Source organism: Periplaneta americana, chromosome 15, assembly GCF_040183065.1.
Source record: "Periplaneta americana isolate PAMFEO1 chromosome 15, P.americana_PAMFEO1_priV1, whole genome shotgun sequence".
Taxonomy (NCBI): Eukaryota; Metazoa; Arthropoda; class Insecta; order Blattodea; family Blattidae; genus Periplaneta; species Periplaneta americana.
In genome coordinates, this window is record NC_091131.1 from 137717743 (window position 1) to 137738018 (window position 20276).

The following is a 20276-nucleotide window of genomic DNA, read 5'->3' on the forward strand; positions in this document are numbered from 1 at the left end:
TAGTTTCGCCGCTTTATTTACATAGGAATATCTCTTCGAATTGTTAACAAGGCTGAGATCACTCTTAATTTTACTGGATGTGATGCCCCTGGTTTTATAAATTTGGACACAAAGTGTCTTGCAGCCCCTCTGAAGTTGGCACCTACGTTTGGTGATATTTATTTGCATATCACGAGATTCGTAAGTTGGTTTACAGTTGAAATATCCAGAACTACCTCAGCGCTAGTTCTTGCCGCCCCTCTGAAGTTGTAGATGGAATATTGTGTTAGCCAAGTTTAATATCAATACTACCACCAGAAATTAACTCTTAATACATATAGCCTATCAAGACTTATGAGGAAATATTCTGGAATACAATTATACGAAAATAACGTTTGACTTGGATAACAGGATCTGGAGTAATAATTGTGAAATCTATCAATGCACTATTATTATAATTACGTAACTTGTATCACCGAAATGTAAATAATATATGATCCTGACGAAGGTGAATCTAGAATGCGGTGAATAAAACAATTTTTATGCTTACAACGAGGCCCAGCATCACACCGGAAGCGGAAATACTACACCGATGGCGCATGCGCAAAAAGAGAGCCGAGGGTGACTTTTATCGTCTCGTGTAATCAAGTTATTGTTCAGTATAGCCAACACTTGAGAAGCCATGAGCATCTAGTGCCAACATTAGTTTAAACGGGTGGGCTGCCAGATATTTATGGAGAAAATGGAAGCATGTTTAAACTGAATAGTAAAGTTCAACGGGTTTAATTTACCCCAAGTTTAACTAACTCTGGAGAAAACGGCCCTAAACGATGCAATATAACTGCCGCCATTTGTTATGTTGAGTCTCAGCTATTGTGAAATGTACCTGCTAAAACGGTTTAAGCACAGTCTAAGACATACAGTCATGCAACTCATACGTATAAAATATGCCAACATTTGACAGCTGGCGCGACAGTAGCCCTCTAGCGGCAGGCAAGTTACAAGTGTGCACACGATATATGATAACACATCAGAAAACGGGTTTTGCGTAATTTATTTTATATTTGTATGCTATAGGCTACAGTAAGTGTATATGGTTCTTATTAATTCTACTTTAGAATCCTAGAAGAATTTCACACGCAGTTAATCTACAAGTTTCAGAAGCTGAGAATAAACGTAATTCTTTCTGCTCCTTACAACTGAATCATGGAACTGTTCACGTATCATGGTTTGAAATAATATAATTGTTCGTACGTGGATGGTTAATTAAATTCATTCCTGAATATATTTATGAATCATTAGAACTCTATATTTCCTGTGAGAAGAGTCAAAATTAGTAGCTTCAAAATTGTAGGTTACATTGCGTGGTGAATTCCTCTCCCTATTTCCTGAGAAATTAACTATTTTCCATACCGCAAATTGGGGTAAACTCGGCCGCTGAGGTAAACTTGAAAATAAAAAAGGGGAAGATTTAAACCTTAATATGACAGACATTGATTTATGAAGTTTATTATTTTTCATTTCTTAAGAACCGGTATTTTCTTTATTATTTTGAGTGACAAATAGTGCTGATATTATGGTTTAAATATTTATGGCAAGTTTACCGCATTTTACATTACATTTCCAGTTTTCACACATAATGCCTAATTTTAACTTATCCTACCTATATAATACGTAATTTACATGCCCTTACTTTTATTATGACGTAGGTGAAAACAAATAAATGAACACACAATTTTGTTGAAAAAATTGTGACTTCAATTAACTCAGAAAATGTAGGCCTAATTTTATTTTCAGAGCAGAAGTAGTGTAAATGGGTAATGAGGGTCAAAGTAAACATTCTTTAAAATACAGCGCAAAGTAGCAGTTAATATTGAATTTATTTAAACTATTAGTAGTCAGTGAATAGCACGAAGGATATATTAACTGCTACTTTGCGCTGTATTTTACAGAATATTTACTTTAAATCTCATTACCTAATTTTGACTTACACCACTTCTGCTCTGAACAGCTCAAATAATCACTGGGAATGTAAAATCAACACCAATAGCAGTCATACAAATTATTACAGAAAAGATTGCTTTTTATATTAAATTTAAAAAGGCTCTTGAGAACTTAATACGTCTGCCACATGAATCTACACCAACACATCAGAAATCTACCGACACAGTCTGGATTTATTCAAGAAGTGAATATTTTGCAAAAGGATTACAATACTCCATGAATTCTTGAAAAATTAACACCATGATCCCTACTTGAATGCAATATAACGTTCAACTTTTGAAAAATATATTAAAAAAAAACACGAATACAAAAAGTATGGAATTACTTGCATTAAAAGCTGTAGATACATTATCCAAAATCGGAATGGTTACACATTTACACATATGATTTCTACAAAAAAATAATATACTGTAACAGGTATTTACTTTGTTTTTATTTAAACTCTCCTTCCTGACATACAAATAGGTAACTGATAAGTAATAATAATGTTTTATAGAACACAATACGTAGGCTACCTACAACGTGGATTATTGGTTATTCCTGAGTTATGATTTTCTCATGGTCTTTAGGGAATCTGAAGAACGACAAATTCGGAGATTTAAACTTGTTGTTACTGCAATTTTCGTCATTGCACACATTGCCTTTATTCCGATGCATGATTAAAACGTTATTATAACATCTCGCAACCCTTTAAAGCACGTGCTGGCTGAACGAGACTATGGCCAGTGCCTTGCCTGCCGCTTGGGCGCTAGTGTCGCGAATGTTGGCAGAAAAAGTGTTGAAGTTTCGTGACTGTATGTCTTAGACTGTGGTTTAAGTACATGTTACTATTAGAGCACTAGCTTTATCTATGGTATGGTAGCTCCTTTACTTGTCTGTGTCTTGCGCATGCGCAGTGTCCCATCATTGGACTTTGAAAAATTTCTTGCGGGTCACTAAGTGCAGTTTCTCTGTACTACCAGCGGATTTTAACTGCAAGATTGTTATCCGGAAGATATAGTAACATTTTTATTACGTTGGCAATGAAGTTACTGAAAATTTAGTGAAATTTATTGCGTTGGTATACCTTTCCACGCGTATTTCATGTTTATGTTCCGTGTTTATATGGTACTATTTATTTTGAAGTTTTATTGTAAGCATTATTGTTATTATTTATTATAATACTGAAGCTCCAGCCAAAAAAATAACAGAGTGCAGAACAGAAATAGTAATAATTCCTACCATATGATAGTATTTTGGTTTTCATTACTAGGCCTAAACAGGACGGGTGCGGGTTCCAGCAAAAGTACGTTTCTCTCCATAATCATTGGTTTATTCATGTGTAACTGCACAAGAAGTGTAGGTCGCAATTATTTTTGAATTGTAATTAATATTAAGTGTGCTTTCAGTTTGTTGTATAGCCTACATTATTAGTGAGTAGGGCCTATTTCGGTAATTTTTTTAGAAATAGTGTACTTCACGCCTTCAAATCATGGGTCGAAGGCACAATAACTCGTTTAAAAAAGAAAAGTGCACTGATACTGATAATAATGAATGATGTCTTTCGCCTGGGATTTCTAACCAACATTAGTACAGCAAGGTACACTGTTCCTAGCAAATTACCAATATTTCAGTATGTTAGGCCTACGTATTTTACTGTTAATAAATGGGCGGATATTTTGTATTAGGCCCATAATACCATTCGATCACAGATAGGGCCTAACATTATTTTTTAAAAGGACAGCATGAGGTGAAGAGACGTTTCCACTAAAATACAATAGGCCTATCTGTTTGTAATGCACATTCAACACCTCGTAAAATAACACAGAAACAGCAGATATTAAGTTTTTTTCCAAAGTTTCTATGTACAGTATAGTCATATGTTTGATATTGTACTGACAATCGTCCATTAAAAGCTTTTGCTTATTTAGGTATAGAAACTCAGATAAGGGAAAAAGAGAAATACAGTATATTTCCTAATGTTGTAGGTTGCATATGGAATGAACCTAGTTTTACTACCTTTTTAGTAATATAGAATGAAGCATGGGAAGAATATAGTACAAATACAAGGACCTGAAAACAGCTGAGAAGCAAATTTGAATTCTTGGAAAAGAACACAAAGAAAATTGCTGTTGCAGAGAGACAATGCAGGCTACAAACAATTGGAGCCCCTCCAACTGAAGCAAAACCAAATCCAAACTTAGCCAAGGTAAGTGATTTAATTCTCCTATCACTTGAGTGATTTCTCAGTGATTTTGATTCATATTCAATGCATAAGTTCATTTATATGTTAAGTTATACAATTATTAAATAATAAGCTGAGGAAATTGTATAACACAAGTTTGAATTCTTTTTATTTATTTATTTATTTACTTACTTTTGTTACAGCCATAGTAGTAACTAAACCAAGTTCCACTGATACCAGTGCAGCTAATAACACGAATGAGGTTAGTGTGTAAGGAATTAAGAGTCAGAAGAAGGAGATGATGAGCTTTAGAGATAAAAAAAATATATTAGATTCTTGAAAATTGTTATACAAATTTAATTTAATGTCGGTATTACATTATAATACTATTATTTCTTTTTTATTTACAGTACCATTCAGGTTCACAGTGCAATTCTTTAGTGTTTGAAGTGAAACTGGACATCCCAACAATATCTCCAGGTAATTTGATTTATACTACAAAACGTTCTTTCACATTCTATGTATGATGCTTACTTTTCCAATCTGAAATAGCTGTAACATGTAAACGCATTTTCAGCCAACATGTTGAAAATAAAACTAACACACATACTATATGAAATCTGCAGCAAGCAGTAGATAGATTAGATGCAAAAGTTAAAAAAAAAAAATGTTAAAATATAAATTGTACATAATGATGAAATGGGCACAATAAATGGATGTCATAAAAAGTAAACATCATTGTATTATAATATTATGTGGGATTTGAGTGGGAATTTGAAATTTATAAATGTAGACCTAAAAATGGAAAGTTTACTAAACTGAAGAATTTATTTTGAGATTTCTCTGTGATGGGTTTGTAATCAGATTAGGCCACATTATGTTAAGTTGTATTTCAATTTTACTGTGAGGATTCTCACTTTGAAACTTGTGAATGATTTCTTGTGTACAGAAAAACTGAAAAATATCTTTTCATAAGGTAAAACAGAAACTGACTACACTCTATTTACAATATAACTATTTGCTTAGTTTTTTCTCTCTCTTTTTTATTGCAGCTTTACTTTCTTATTGTTAAAAATGAGTTTGGATTAATAGCACGTTAGAAAATACAATAGTGTTACAGCTGCTGACTTTGAAGTGTCCACACATTTATGATAAAACATCATCTTTCTCCAGAATTAAATATCTTAAGAATTAATTCCACTCTTAAAATATTACAGAGTCAGCTGGTGCAGCAGATGAAGGTCTTCCACTGTACGGGTGTCTACACAGTGTAATGAAAGTAAGTTTTAAGTGAAATTACTGGTTTATTCAGTGTAGGTAGTGTAGGCTAAACCCAGAAAGGTCTGAATATAAGCATATATCCGTCTCTTAAACATTTCAGCTGATAATGGGATAATAGCTGATCGAGTTATACCCCAAGGATGCTTAATAAAAAAGAAAAAAGAAAAAAAAAAGAAAGAAAAAGCAAGCCTCTGAGGAATGCATTAGCGACATTGAAAAATCTTTCTCCATCTATGAACTGTAAGTTTAATGTTGACTTAATTATAATTGAAATGTTAGAAATGCATGAACTTCAGTACTATTACAGTGATTTCTTTAAAAAATACATTAGTTGAAAGTTGGATGCTAACATTATAACAAAGAATGATTTGAAATAAAAGTAAGTCATGTCCTCATGTTTGGAAAGAGATGGGGTTTGGAATATCAAAAGTAACATTTGGAGTTTTTACATTACTTTTTCCTCCTCTTTAATGGGTGGTCCATCTACAAGGACATCTTCAATTAGTGGCAGAAAGTAAATGCTACAATAATCACCCATTCTTTATGTTTTAACAAAAAATATGTTTAATTTTGTTGACCAGATTTGTTTGACCTGGATGACTGGGAGATTACTTCTTGTCATCCTTCTAATGGAGTGATAATCTCTTGGAGCTGTTCTTGATCCCTATGGTCTCTGCTTTATCTGCTAGTCTTCTGGATTAGGTTCGAGTCAAGTGATAATTATAAGCTAATCTAAGGTGTCTGGTTCAGATCAGGCCGAGATGGGCCGGTCCTAAGAATTATGGCCCGTGCAGATCTCTAACAAATGGGGCTTATAGCTGAAGTTGGCTCTGCCACAGTTTTCCCAAGTTTTGTGTATTTGCATATGTATTTGTGTTGTAGAATAACTCTTCTCGGGTTCTCAGCCAGGTGAGTTGGAGATTAGCTTCCAAGCTTTCGACGGCTAGCTCTGCCATCTTCTTCAGGGACGAAGTGATGTGGGACCACGTCTAGCCGGTATATAAGCAAAAGTAGGGCTTCCCGCTGCGGGCCAAGCAGGAGCTAGTTCCTAGTCCCGACCGCCAGGCGGATTCTGGTTGGTGGACACGTCAGCCAATCAGGAGCCACTTGCTGTTCCTGACTGTCTGCCGTGTGCTGGTGGTCTAAGCGTATTGATGGCAGGTTTCCATGCTGTACTCAGCTGTAGACCCCCGTCTCTGTTGAAATTATTGCCATCTAGCTGGATTTCGATGGCTTCCTTGATAACTAAGTCCCAGTAACCTGATGTCTTGTGCAAGATGGTGGTGGCGCTGAAATCTATCTTGTGGCCAGTTTCTAGGCTGTGTTGGGCTACTGCAGACTTATCAGGATAATATAGTCACCAGCTCACTTCTACTGCTATGTAGATGACACTTTGGTCGTCTGGCCTCATGGAGAAGAAAAACTTCAGGTGTTCCAAGAATACCTGAACAATATCCACCCGAACATCCAGTTCACGAAAGAGGTGGAAAAAGATGGATGTCTCCCCTTCTTAGACATTCTCATCTCCAGGAAGTCAGATGGCACACTGGGTCACAGAGTATACAGGAAACCGACTCATACCGATCTATATCTCAATGGACACAGCCACCACCATCCGGCACAGAAACGAACGGTCCTGTCGACTCTTCTACACAGGGTGAGAGGGATTTCGGACAAAGAGAGTCTCCCTTCTGAGATCTGTCACCTACGTAAGACGTTCCTACAGAACAACTTCGGCAACAGGGAAATCGGCTTGGCCCTCAGAAGGGCCTTTTCGGACAAACCACCTGCCGAGGAACAAGAGGAGACAAAGGGCATGGCATATATCCCGTTCTACGGTCCCATCTCGGGCAAAATTAGCAGAATGCTAAGAAAACACGGGATTAAAACCATCCATAAGCCGCCCACAAAGATCCAGAACTTGCTGAGACCAGTTAAGGACGACCTTGGTCTCAGGACACCTGGTGTCTACAGAATACCTTGTGAGTGTGGGAAATGCTATATCGGGCAGACGGGACGAACTATTATGGAACGCTGCAAGGAACACCAACGCAGCATAAGACTATATTATCCTGATAAGTCTGCAGTAGCCCAACACAGCCTAGAAACTGGCCACAAGATAGATTTCAGCGCCACCACCATCTTGGACAAGACATCAGGTTACTGGGACTTAGTTATCAAGGAAGCCATCGAAATCCAGCTAGATGGCAATAATTTCAACAGAGACGGGGGTCTACAGCTGAGTACAGCATGGAAACCTGCCATCAATACGCTTAGACCACCAGCACACGGCAGACAGTCGGGACCAGCAAGTGGCTCCTGATTGGCTGACGTGTCCACCAACCAGAATGCGCCTGGCGGTTGGGACTAGGAACTAGCTCCTGATTGGCCCGCAGCGGGAAGCCCTACTTTTGCTTATATACCGGCTAGACGTGGTCCCACATCTAGTATATATCCATCGAGTCATAGAGTCATTCAACCTAAGAGCCAACTGGCTAGTCTCTGATATTGAGACAACTCATCCTGCCTAAGGTTTTTCCGTGGTTTTCCTAAGGCGCTAAGACATGTCGGGATGAGCCCTAAAAGAAATGGGCCACGGACCTGCACTCATATCCCCATTAATCTCCCTATTACTTAAAATAATTAACTAATTACATCTCTCTCCCCTCTTCGTAATTGAGCCATCATATAGCCAAATGGCTTGTCTCAAAATTGAGACGATTCAACAAGGCTCAGGACAACAATCACCTCCTACTTAATAGCCAAATTGGCTAGTCTCTTATATGAGACAACTCATCCTGCCTAAGGTATTCCGTGGTTTTCCTCAGGCGTAAGACAAATGTCGGGATGAGCCCTATAAGAAATGGGCCACGGACCTATATGCCCTTCCCCATATATATTCCACCTTTTTTATAAATGATGTATGCCCTAGTTCAGATAATATTAATAGTCTATTAAATATACGAGGTCACTCAATAAGTCACAAATTGAAAGGACAGGGACCTCTCAAATTGCAGATTAGATTTCACGGCGCTTCTTCCGACGGCCTTCACATGCTTTGTCATCGCACAACAGATGACGGCGTCTTGCCATCCTAACGGCAAACACCAGCCAACTCCTCCTCGCCCCGTTCCGTGATCAATTGATCAATCTCAGCCCCCCTCGCATATGTGGTACCTAAGAGGTTACGTCCAATTTCGGCTTCCCCTTCAAAATTTTCTAGAGCTCCTTCAGGGGAGCAGCGTAACCCGGAGTGAGACTAGTGGCCAACAGGCTTGGAGCTCACATATTTAGTTTTGTACAGCCCCCAACCCCTTGCAAGGACGCGTTTTGCGTACCTTTTAAATTTTCCTCCCAATTCTCCTTCGATTTTTCGATTTTTTCGATTTCGTCCCACATCACTTCGTCCCTGAAGAAGATGGCAGAGCTAGCCGTCGAAAGCTTGGAAGCTAATCTCCAACTCACCTGGCTGAGATCCCCGAGAAGAGTTATTCTACATCAAACGCCCGGAAAGCCTCAAGTCATACATTATTTGTGTTGTGTTTAATTACAGTTACTATGTACTCTTATGTATTAGCCTGCATATTATTAATTTGTAAATATGACATGTACCATAGCATATATAATGAGACAGTGGATGTAATAAATGATTATGCTTATTGTGTCTCCTGAAAAATGTCGTGTTTTGTTTACACAAAATAAATAAGTAAATTTTAAATTTAATTGCATCTCTCTTGTTTCAAGTACACATTCACAGAGTACCTGAATACAATTGAAACAATGTTGTAAGTTACAAAAATTTTCATTCGGTGTGTTTCCGTGTAATAATGTTGTATGCCATGTTACCTTGCTATACTCCTTGGCTTGCAACTGTCCATCAATGCAGTACGTGAAATTTGTCCACTCAAAAGTTTGCTACCCTCATAAGAACAAAGTTGTACGCATACACATTTTTGCAGCTCCTGTAAATTTTACCAAAAGTAACTTATAACGTTGTTCCAGCTGACGCTTCAATTAATGTGCCTCTTGAAAAATGTCGTTTTACCATATTTTGCTTATGTAAAATAAATTTGAATTGCAGATACAGTGCATTAGCCTGTTAAGAGATCACTGTGAGGGATCCAAGCAATAAAATATATTTAAAAAGTAACGATATGAATATGTTTGTATACATGAATCATTAGGCCTAGCGTGAATGAAACAGCTCCCTTGCAAAATATAAATGCCAATTCCAAAACTTTTAGGAAATGAAGAAAAACTGTCACGTCTAAAATTCAATAAACTGTTACAGTTTGTTAAATAATATATAGCAAGCAAATCTTAAGTCTGATTAGTGAAATATGTTAGGCCTACTCCTACTGGTGAGCGATATATGCAAGGAAGGAGAAGGGAACTTGCCACCCTACCACATTATCTCCTGACAGTTGTCTCATGAGTGATGCCTTATTGGTATTCCAATCTAACTTCGGAGAGTTGACTAAACAACTAGCAAACACAAAATGAAACAGCAGTTCTAGGAAAACTTTAATCAAGACCTATAATATGTACATAAAACCTGTATCAAAGTACTATTCAGAAGTATTTGTAACAGCATCAAGAAGAGAGACAGAATTCCTCGGGGAAAAAAACAAGCCTTGCACTTAATTACTGGAGAAAATAAAACTACTCCCAATGAAGCATTAAAAGTCATCACTTCAATTAAATCAAGCAGCAAGTGCAGCACTAGCTCGATTGACAACAGTTCCTGCTGTAACTTTGTGGACCCCACAGATATCTCCTAGTGTTGTTAATGTTCTCCCAGTGGCATAGAATCTCAATACCAGTAGTAGTAGTTGGTCCATTGGAGGTAAGTCATTATTTCTGAAAAAATGTACAAACAATGAGATTTGGTTGCACCTTTATCGGTAAATCTTTACAATAGCGTTACCAAAAGAAGAGAGAGGTTTGGATGTAGTTTTGACATTTTTTTTAGACAATTGTAAATATATGCAAACCATACTAACCTAACCTGTCATTAACTCGATCTTACGAAACTTGTCTTTTCCCTTTAATTAGTAAGGAAACACAGTAATGAAATGAATGTGCTGCCCTTTCCTGCCGCCTACCCCTTCTATCTCGATAGAGCGATCCCACCTACCCGTACCTCTCCACTGAACTCCACTTTCACAGCGTGGTGGGAATATAATGGTGAAGCAGTGCGCAGCCTCGCCCGTTCTCCTACTACGTGATGACGTCACGCGGGAAGCATTGCAGAGTCTCTCGCAGCTTGCTAGCTTAGCTCAGCTCAGCTCCGTAAGGTTTTGGAAGTGGGGTAGGTTAATTGATTATGAATATCAAGAAGCTGTATTAACTAATCCCTTCCCTACTAACGTCTTGTGATGCGCTCCCAAAGCATAGCCGTCTAGACATGACGTCTTTGTGACCCTGCGACTTTTATTGACAGTTTTCATTCAAGCTGTCAAATGCAGTTTTTTTCAAGTTGTCTATTTAGAGGGTTGTTATATGTTGTAAAACGATCTTTCGTGAAGAAGAGGAGTTATTTTCCTATAAATATACGTGAAAGGTTTTCCAGAAGTCCACACCTGTGGTGTAACGGTCAGCGCGTCTGGCTGCGAAACCAGGTGGCCCGGGTTCGAATCCCGGTCGGGGCAAGTTACCTGGTTGAGGTTTTTTCCGGGGTTTTCCCTCAACCCAATACGAGCAAATGCTGGGTAACTTTCGGTGCTGGACCCCGGACTCATTTCACCGGCATTATCACCTTCATATCATTCAGACGCTAAATAACCTAGATGTTGATACAGCGTCGTAAAATAACCCAATAAAAAAGTTTTCCAGAATTCTAACTGTTTGAATAAAAGTGCATTGAAGTTCTGTCCTGCATTCCAAGTGGAATGAACAAAGTTTAAGAAAGGGAATCAGAATCGAGGTCTTGTAAGAGTTATTGGCAGTAAAGTGACATGACAGAAAAGGTCTGTCTACGAAGCACAACATTCACATGGTGAGCATAAAGGAAAAAAGGGTAACAATGAAGGGGAATAAACAGTGGTGAAACTGAAGGGCGTAATAGAGTACAATAACGTTATGTTGTGGGTTGACTGTCAGGTCAGCGTCAGAATTAAGTCTTATATCCCTTCTCCATTATGGGAAAATACGTAAAAAAAGCTACAGAAACGTTTCTTCAATATAATGTTTATGGTACTTTTCAGCTTTTCAATGTCTACGTAATTGCATGTAAGACCGTGAAGGGAAGCAAACCCAGGAAGGAAAGGATCTATACAAATCTTCAACTTGACCTGGAAGCACGCATTTTATAGAGGGTTACGACGACAATATTACAAGCAAACTGTTGGGCTTATTCCCCCCCTCCCGACATATACCTACCACCCACAGAAAAAGAAGCCAGCGAGAACCTGCAAAGTTTGTAAATCTCACAAGAAATGTTTTGTACTGGAGTCTTTCGAAACTTAACATACTGTTCAAACTGTTACCAAATTATGAGTATAATATCACAATTTGTAGTAAAAGACCCATGTTTATTGCAAACGACTTCCACCTGCCTTTAAATGCCACTTACCGCACACCACCAATTCACTGTCTGCGCGTGGAGATTTAAATAGAGATTCCAGACAAGAAGCCCGTCCTTTTAAATCTTACTGCATGAACTTAAAGATAGCAACAAGCAAACTTTAGAAAAGAGTCAATAATGAACATTTGTTAAAGGCAGTTGTCGAATTAATTACGTTCATTCTGGTGTACTGCTTTCGTTAGAAGATAACTTAAGTTCATGGACTCAACTCGGTTTGATCCATTCAGGGTGATGGGCAGAATACGTCCTGAATCAGACCTTCGATTTCAGGCTGGCTTTAAAGAGGCTGAAAATGTGAATTGCAACAAATGTCAAGTGTAGCATGATGAAGTGTCCCTAAAAGAAGGCAAATTCGAAAGAAAAAACGCATTTTCGATAAAATGTGGACTTAACGCGTTTTGATTCCGAGCTCCTCAAATACGTTCAATAAAGTTTCATCGTCAACATTTTTACATTACTTAAAAAAAAAACACATCAGTTTTTCATTCCAGTGATTCTGCATATTTCTTTTAGTAAAATGCTCCTGCACACAATTTTAATATCTGAATATTTTTTACACAAATTAAGTCCACAATTTCCACATCTGACATTAATTTTCGTAATGTGAACGGCTTTCTTGTTAGCAGCTAGTACTTGAAATAGACCTTGATTCACCCTCACTAACCACTTCTGTATTATCTTCCTCACTACCACTTTCTTTCTTCAACTCCGCCGGTAAATCAATTTCCAATGGCACTATAATATCACTTTTACCCAAAACATTAAGGCTGCTATTATCCACAAAACAACTCATGTCTATGTTCTGTATCCCTGAATACAACTAGATTTGAATAAACACCAATAAAGAAAGAACAAATTTACCAACTCAAGTTTCTACACTGCAAGTAAATGGTAAAGTGGAGAATTGAAACAGTAAACGACTTTAACGGCATTACAAACAGTTACAACAATGGACAAAAATCACAGAATTCAAACTAGAGAATGTTTAAAAGTGTAGGTCATATGAAATGCCAAGGGTGGGTAAAATCTGTCCACTAACAAATACTTCAAATTATTAGTCTGCTATATTTGAAATCTGAAACAGAACACATGTGTGCATACTTTATCATGTTAGAGACAAATAGAGTAAAGGTAAAAGCTGCCAGATTTCATTAATTAAAAAAAAATTTAGAAAATAAAAAGGGTGGGCAATTTTTTCCCAACCATGATAATGCTAGGGTTAAGCGAGAAAATAATTATTTTATGCCCATTGATTGACGCCTTTTTTGCTCCTCTATTGACATTCGAGACAATTTAATCCTTCCGTTTACTGAAGCCTTTTCTGTCTGGAAGTTGTTAAAAGATAACACAGCTTTAACATTTTATGAGACATGTAATTAAGTCCTTTTAGCTTAGAAAGTTTTGAAGAACTATGAGAAAATTATTCCCTTCTGCGGAGCGACTCATATGTGAAACATTTTAACAATATGATACACAGGAACATACTAGTTAATACTTATTATAATGCTGTAATTACTCACGTTTCGTTATTTAGGTCTAATGCACTATCCTCTGATACATGTTCGTCTGAATTGGTTTTGGAAGTGGCCTGAAGAGGACATGAACTATTAGCAATGATGTCATGAATTTCTTTTCTCCTTCTCCGTTTTTCACATCTGTCCAATCTCAGATTATCTGTTGATTTTCGTTTCAAGCAAGACTGCGCCAGAGCTTTTGTGGGTACAGCGTCTACTTTCAGATTACGACTGCTTTTGGTTCATAATTTAGGAGTTTCTGCTTTAAAGGTACTTCGTAACTTGACTCCTCAAAATGAAGTTAACATATTCGAGCTGAAACAACATTAAATCTTAAGATTTTTACGCCCTTTTCTTTTCGCTCAAAGCAATCTATGGAATAAGTCAAACAATAAGTTTAACATGAAAATATATTTTGCAAATGAGTTGCGAAGCAAATAAAATTTAGTAACATGCGAGAAAACTCATCGTGCTGTAAATTGACTTCATCCTCCCTTCTACAAGCCTGCAACCATTGTTTTGCCAAGTCTTCATTCTTCGGAAACCTATAATATTTTACGTCAGTTCCTTTTGTTTTTCGATTGTAAATCAAAAAACCAGATACTGCATATCCAGGCATACTAATAACATGTGTCACATTAATAGCATTACTGATACAAGAATAACATTCAATATTATATATATATATATATATATATATATATATATATATATATATATAAACAAAGAATTAACACCGTGCACGTACACACAACAGCTGTTTGTTTTGTTCCTCGAGCACTGCGGTGCAAATTAGCGCGCCGCTGCTGCTTCCCAAGTGACGACATGCGCAGTAGAAAACGAGTTTGAGTCAACCGTCTGCTACACCATTATATTCCCACCACGTTTCACAGCAACTTTCCACCTTTATTTGGGAAATTGGTGTCGGCACTCAATTTTTCTTTCGTTTACGGTACATATGACTTGAATACATTTGTATCTCAAAGTGGTAACGCAATTGTGAAGAAATGATAGTTTACCATATAAAGGATTTTGATATATTATATACGGTTATTATTACTATTTTTTTATATAAAAGTATTTTGAAACTTATTGTAGGTTGCCCTATATTATTATATCATATCAATCACCTTAATACCTTGTAAGGGCAACAGAACACCTGCATGAAACAACATTCTAACCTCACTTCTACTGTACACCTATTACAGGTTACTGTACTTCAAAATAATTATTATAGTGCTATTATATACAAAATATTGATGTAATACCTACCGAAATAGTGTAGCTTATTATTAACTGTGTACTTACGATCTGTGTCTTGTTTCAGTTGATCATTGATTTCATGTAGTAGGTTTCGTTATTCGAAACCGTCTCAAAACTTTCTCGTCATCCCACTCTTCAAAATTATTTGGACGCAGCCTAATTCGTTTTGCTGTTCTGATATAACGAAGCATGTACTCCAGAACTTATCATCAGAATCAGTATCAAAATTAAATTGATCCTTCAAATCACCAGCTGTACGACGTGCAGCCATCTTGATTTCAACACCGAGTTCCAACCTCCGGATAAAGCGTTGCTTACGAGATTATACAAGCTGGCGCATACCACGATCGAGAGTAGGTCTCTGTGAGTCATGACAATTTCTGCCGCTAGGTTCGCCTCTCTGCCCTATGAAATGGTGAATAGTACCATTACAAAGCATTGTGCATCGTGAAAAATAGTTCGATTAATTGTGCATTACTAATTGAGTACGAATATTACAAATATGCCAAGCATATTACAGTGTTATTTGAAGTTTGTTCAGCTAAGTTATATTCGAAAATTGTCTGTGTTTTGCTATGTGAAGAACTCTGTACCAACAGGTCGTATCTTTATAGGTTAAGGTAAATGTCAAAGTTCTCTCATATAACAAGCAATGCTATGTTAAAAGTGGCGAATTGCATTTTCCGACTCTCGAATGATGTGACCCGAAATGTAAAATAATTTCATGCATTGCTTCACTTACCAAGCATTACTGATATAGGCCTAATGAAAATGTGAACGACGTGATGTAAACATTTGAGATAATGTTACTGTTTTCCCTTTCTCTTTTAGAAAATACCGACAAAAGTAATGAATTATCTTCATGCTGTACTTATTAGGTAATTAATGTGTATTTGTCTGTATTTTAGACCTGTGTATTGTTACGTAATTATCAGTGAATTAGGTTAGAGAACTTAACAAGGTTAGTATGAGATTAGGTAATGCACCTCAAACTGGTAACTAATAATGGCTGCTGCGAAATAGGCTGAGGTGGTTATCGTGTGAATCAAATTATATCTAGAATATCTAGTTTTGTTATATACGGATGCGTAAAGTTTTTTTTTGTTTGTTTTAGCATGTGTTTGTAATTTTGTGAGGTTATGTCTAGCCTAATTTATTTTTATTCTTGTATCATTACCAATACATTAATTTATTTTATATTCATTTCAGGTGTTACGGAGGTGTTACATCTATGGTGGCAACTCTACTTATGTTAGGATATGAAGTAACAGTATATATTCAACTTCATCATTTGCTAAAAATTAAAGAAAACTGTATGTCTTCGACTCATTCCATCGTCATTTCTTCTTATGTATGTGAACCACGTTCATTCTAAAAGTGCTACATTAAATGAACACTATAGACAACGTGATGGAACAATTTAGAAGTTACTGTTAAAGTGCTCAACATTTTCAAGTGGTGCTATACCCATTGTTTCAAAATGTACATACATATTTTTATATTGCTATAAGAGGTGTCATAAATTATTTCAGCATATTTGTAAATTCTTCTAATTAATACCATAAAGTAATGAAATAATATAGGCCTAGCCTAGGCCTAAGTTATATGTGATTTTATACTACCGGTATTGATGTTGATCTTGGTAAATTAATCCAATTTCACAGTGTTGTCTTTTGTATTGTGGTTCATAACAATTATAACAGTATGTACCTGGAAATGTTTTTAAAATAATAAATTCTAGCTCATGATTTTAAGTGGTCGTTTCAATGGGGGTTATATTGGAAAGATGATCACAAATGGATAATTTACTGCAAGATACAAGAACTAAATATAAGTGAGTGTTCCGTTGAAAGTGAAAGTGAAAATTTCGTTTTACAAGAGCTAAGTAGGCGTATTTTAGAAATTATTTGAAAGCTACAGAATATGAAGAATAGACCTGTAACCATAGAAATCAACTGCGAATGGTGAGTGGCCAGGTTTCATTAATAATTGGAAGGAAGTAAAAATTATTTTCTTCTTATCATCCTGTTTTCAATATTTAAATTTAAGCACCTTTCTCTTCCTTGTTATTTCGTGAGAGATTACTTCATACTATCACATAAGCTAAATTTTTTCTGTACAGATAATGAAAATTACATACATAAGTAGGCTACTTGAATATTGACGATACAAACTTCATATACATACCTCACCAGGTATATTCAAGAAGACATCTAATGTACTGTAACCAGCACATGATTAAAATACTGATCAGATGTCCAACAGTTTCTTATTGCACTCTTCACTTCAAAAGTTTGGCACATAGTTAATGAAAATCTTGATCAGGAAATCATTCATAAAAAAGTTAAATGTACACGTTTAAAACTTTCCTATAACATAGGGCATCCTCATTGTTACTTTTAAGTTTTAGGAATGTACGCTTATAACTGTATCACAATCTGAAATAATCATAATATTTATAACACGATAGTAGATAGTCAGTGGCTTCACAAGTTTTCCCAAAAGAAAGAGGGACATTTCCTCATATTTACATGAGTCGCACTTCAGTTCTTGCGAAAATCTTGGCTTCAGAAAAGAATACTACAGCGTTTACTATTACTGTGCTCAATAGATTAATCAGTAGGCCTATAGAAATGTTTACACCACTGCAAGAAAAAATCGCGTAATAATTATACTTCTCAATTATTGTGCCGTTCGTATTTTTTTTAAAAGAGAGGGAAAAGTTACGCCTTCTTGCAAATGCTTAATTATGAATTCAAGGAAATTAAAGATAATGCAGTACCTTAATTAGTTGCAATATCTTATTTAATAACAATATTAATAATATTAGGTGAAAAGGGTAGGCTATAGTGCGTATATGTAAGATGTCTAGTTAATTTATTTCCGGAAATGTTTGGTGTATGAACTGAAGTACAGAGCAGACAGTCCCTCAGTTTATATGTAATATGTTTTAATATAAAAAATGACAGCCTTTTATTGTAATATAATAGAGGAGTAGAAGTTTGCAAATTACGTCTATTGTCCATAAAATATTGTACGAAGCATTTAATAAGCAATGGTGAGTCCTTTAAATGCCCCAAATGTCAATGTCTTTTAAGTGTTCTGCTATGAATATATAGGGCAGAACAGCGCTCCGAGCGGCGGAATTGGCATTACGAGGGAACCACTTCAGACTCGTTTTTCAAGCTCTATGCGCCAGCTTGTATAATCTCGTAAGCAACGGGATAAAGCCTATCTGCCACTCTGCCTTCCGGATTGCTAAACTGAAAGTTTAGCCTCCAGATTGCACATAACCAAAAGTCGTAGTACGCAATTACAACCCAACTTCCGGATAAATATGCCATCTGCCGGATAAGTTTAAACTATAACTTTATCCGAAAGTCGTAGTACAGGCCCTTAGTTGCCACTGTGTTTCTGGATATTGCCCAAGCATTTGATACTGTTTGGCATGATGGTCTAATGCTAAAATTATATAGAATTGGTTTTCCTGACTATCTCACACGCATCGTGAAAAGTTTTTTATCTGAGCGTCAGTTCTCAGTACGTATAGATGGCATTAAATCAACGCTTCGTCCAGTTTTAGCCGGAGTACCACAAGGATCTATATTGTCACCACTTCTCTTCAATATCTTCACATATGACATTCCATGTTTACAGTCGTCACACATAGCTATGTATGCTGACGATACAGTTCTCTTTTATTCTCATAGTAACCTAAATACTGCAAACAGCACTCTTCAGACATCCTTACAGGAACTGTCTAAATGGTTCTCTGACTGGAGATTACTACTCAACTTTACCAAGACAGAAGCTAAAATCTTCTCTTTAAGGCCTATTCATAATCCACCTCCTTTGGTTCTTATAAATGAACAAGTTACATGGCTCTCCAGTCAAGAGGCTGTCAAATATTTAGGAATATTATTGGACACGAAACTTACATGGAATGCCCATATAACTCGCATTGTTACAATAACCTCTTCTAGAATTCGAAAATTATACCCTTTGGTTAATAGACGTTCACAAATTGGATTGGACTGTTCAATGCTACTCTACACCTCGTTTGTACGACCTCTTTTAACTTATGCAGCGCCAGTGTGGAGGACAGCAAATAAGACAGACATGCATCGCCTACAAGTTCTCCAGAACAAGTTCCTGCGTACTGCAACAAATGCCCCCTGGTATGTAAGAAATCTAAAACTGCATAAAGAATTGGGAATTCTTCCACTAGAACAGTACATCCATTCAATGCCAAAGTCTTTCTTCAACAAACTTCCTGGTGTTCCTGGAGCTGTGACATATGAAGGGTACACGGGAAAAACGAACAATGTCACATTTCCATTAAGGTTGAGATATTGATCTATTTCGGTATATTACTGCTAAATTTATTGGTGTTTCTACTTGAAATGAAGAAAATGATGAAGGTATCCGTGGTTTTAATTCTCCTTTACCACTCTTGGTAAAAATAACACTAAAGTTTGTAGTAATACAGAGAATTAGATAATGACATCACCCTTATCAGCATTGTGACATTGTTCGTTTTTCCCGTGTACCCTTCATATAACATTGGAGCAAGATCTTGTCAGCCATCTCGACCTAAAAGGAAACTCCCTCAAGACATCCTTCTTAGTGATACTGACGACTCTTCATAATTTAACACAGAAAATCATTATATTTTTGTTCACATAATTCACAACAATGATCAATTAATTAATTTAAATTAATTAGAGGAGCCTTTAGAGCCAACCTCAGCGTGATATTCTGCATGTGATATTCCATAATTTAACAGTGGTCTGTATAGCAAGTTTGCTGGTCGACCAATATTAAACATAAAAAAAAAGACTTAGCTGAATCCGGAGACATCACATCGGAACTGACCTTACTAAAATCTACAAATCCGAAAGTGTATACATCCGCTGAAAGACTGCGATATATCATCAAGCCAATTATTAAACACGCATCAGATGACAATCCGAAGAAGAAAGAAATCGCCAAGGGGAATCTATCAGATGATCCTAGCTTTCGAAACCCAAAACGAACCATCGCTGCTAAACAACAGCAACACTTCACCATCACAACGTCGAATAAATTTGCAGCATTAGACACCACCAATACGTCAACAGCAACAGGCACAGTAACATCATCACAACCTCACCATAGTACCAACGCCTCAGAAGCCGGCTCATCAACGGTAAATATCCAGAACAACTGCTACCAGGTCAGTAAGATAATACCACCTATAACTATTATTACCAAATTGCAACCATTGGACCTCAAAAATCTGCTAGGAGTCAACAAGCAAAACTTAGAATTACAATTCACAAAGCAAGGAATCAAAATATTTCCTAAATCCATAGAGTGTCATAACAATTTAATTGACATTTTCAAAGTAAATGAAATTCAGTACTATACGTATGGTCAACGAGATAAATCCATCCGCAAGGTCATGCTAAGGGTGTTACCACCTACAACAACTGCAGACGAGTTA

The 20276-nt window shown here is 36.6% G+C and overlaps 2 long non-coding RNA genes across 6 annotated transcripts; one reads left to right on the forward strand and one right to left on the reverse strand.

The window, feature by feature from the left end:
• Positions 1-2936: 2936 nt before the first annotated feature.
• LOC138715390 (uncharacterized) lies at positions 2937-6425 on the forward strand. 5 transcript variants are annotated; one of them, XR_011336276.1, is made up of 6 exons: positions 2939-3268; positions 3951-4171; positions 4351-4409; positions 4558-4627; positions 5365-5668; positions 6010-6425. It is a non-coding gene; the product is annotated as an uncharacterized lncRNA (long non-coding RNA). The 5 variants fall into 5 exon arrangements; XR_011336278.1 differs by having other exon boundaries at positions 2939-3115; XR_011336279.1 differs by having other exon boundaries at positions 2939-3115; positions 3990-4171.
• Positions 6426-9939: 3514 nt separating this feature from the next.
• Positions 9940-15073, reverse strand: LOC138715392 (uncharacterized). Its single transcript, XR_011336280.1, has 2 exons — positions 14837-15073; positions 9940-10288 (listed from the first exon to the last, which is right to left on the reverse strand). It is a non-coding gene; the product is annotated as an uncharacterized lncRNA (long non-coding RNA).
• Between the last annotated feature and the right edge of the window lie 5203 nt (positions 15074-20276).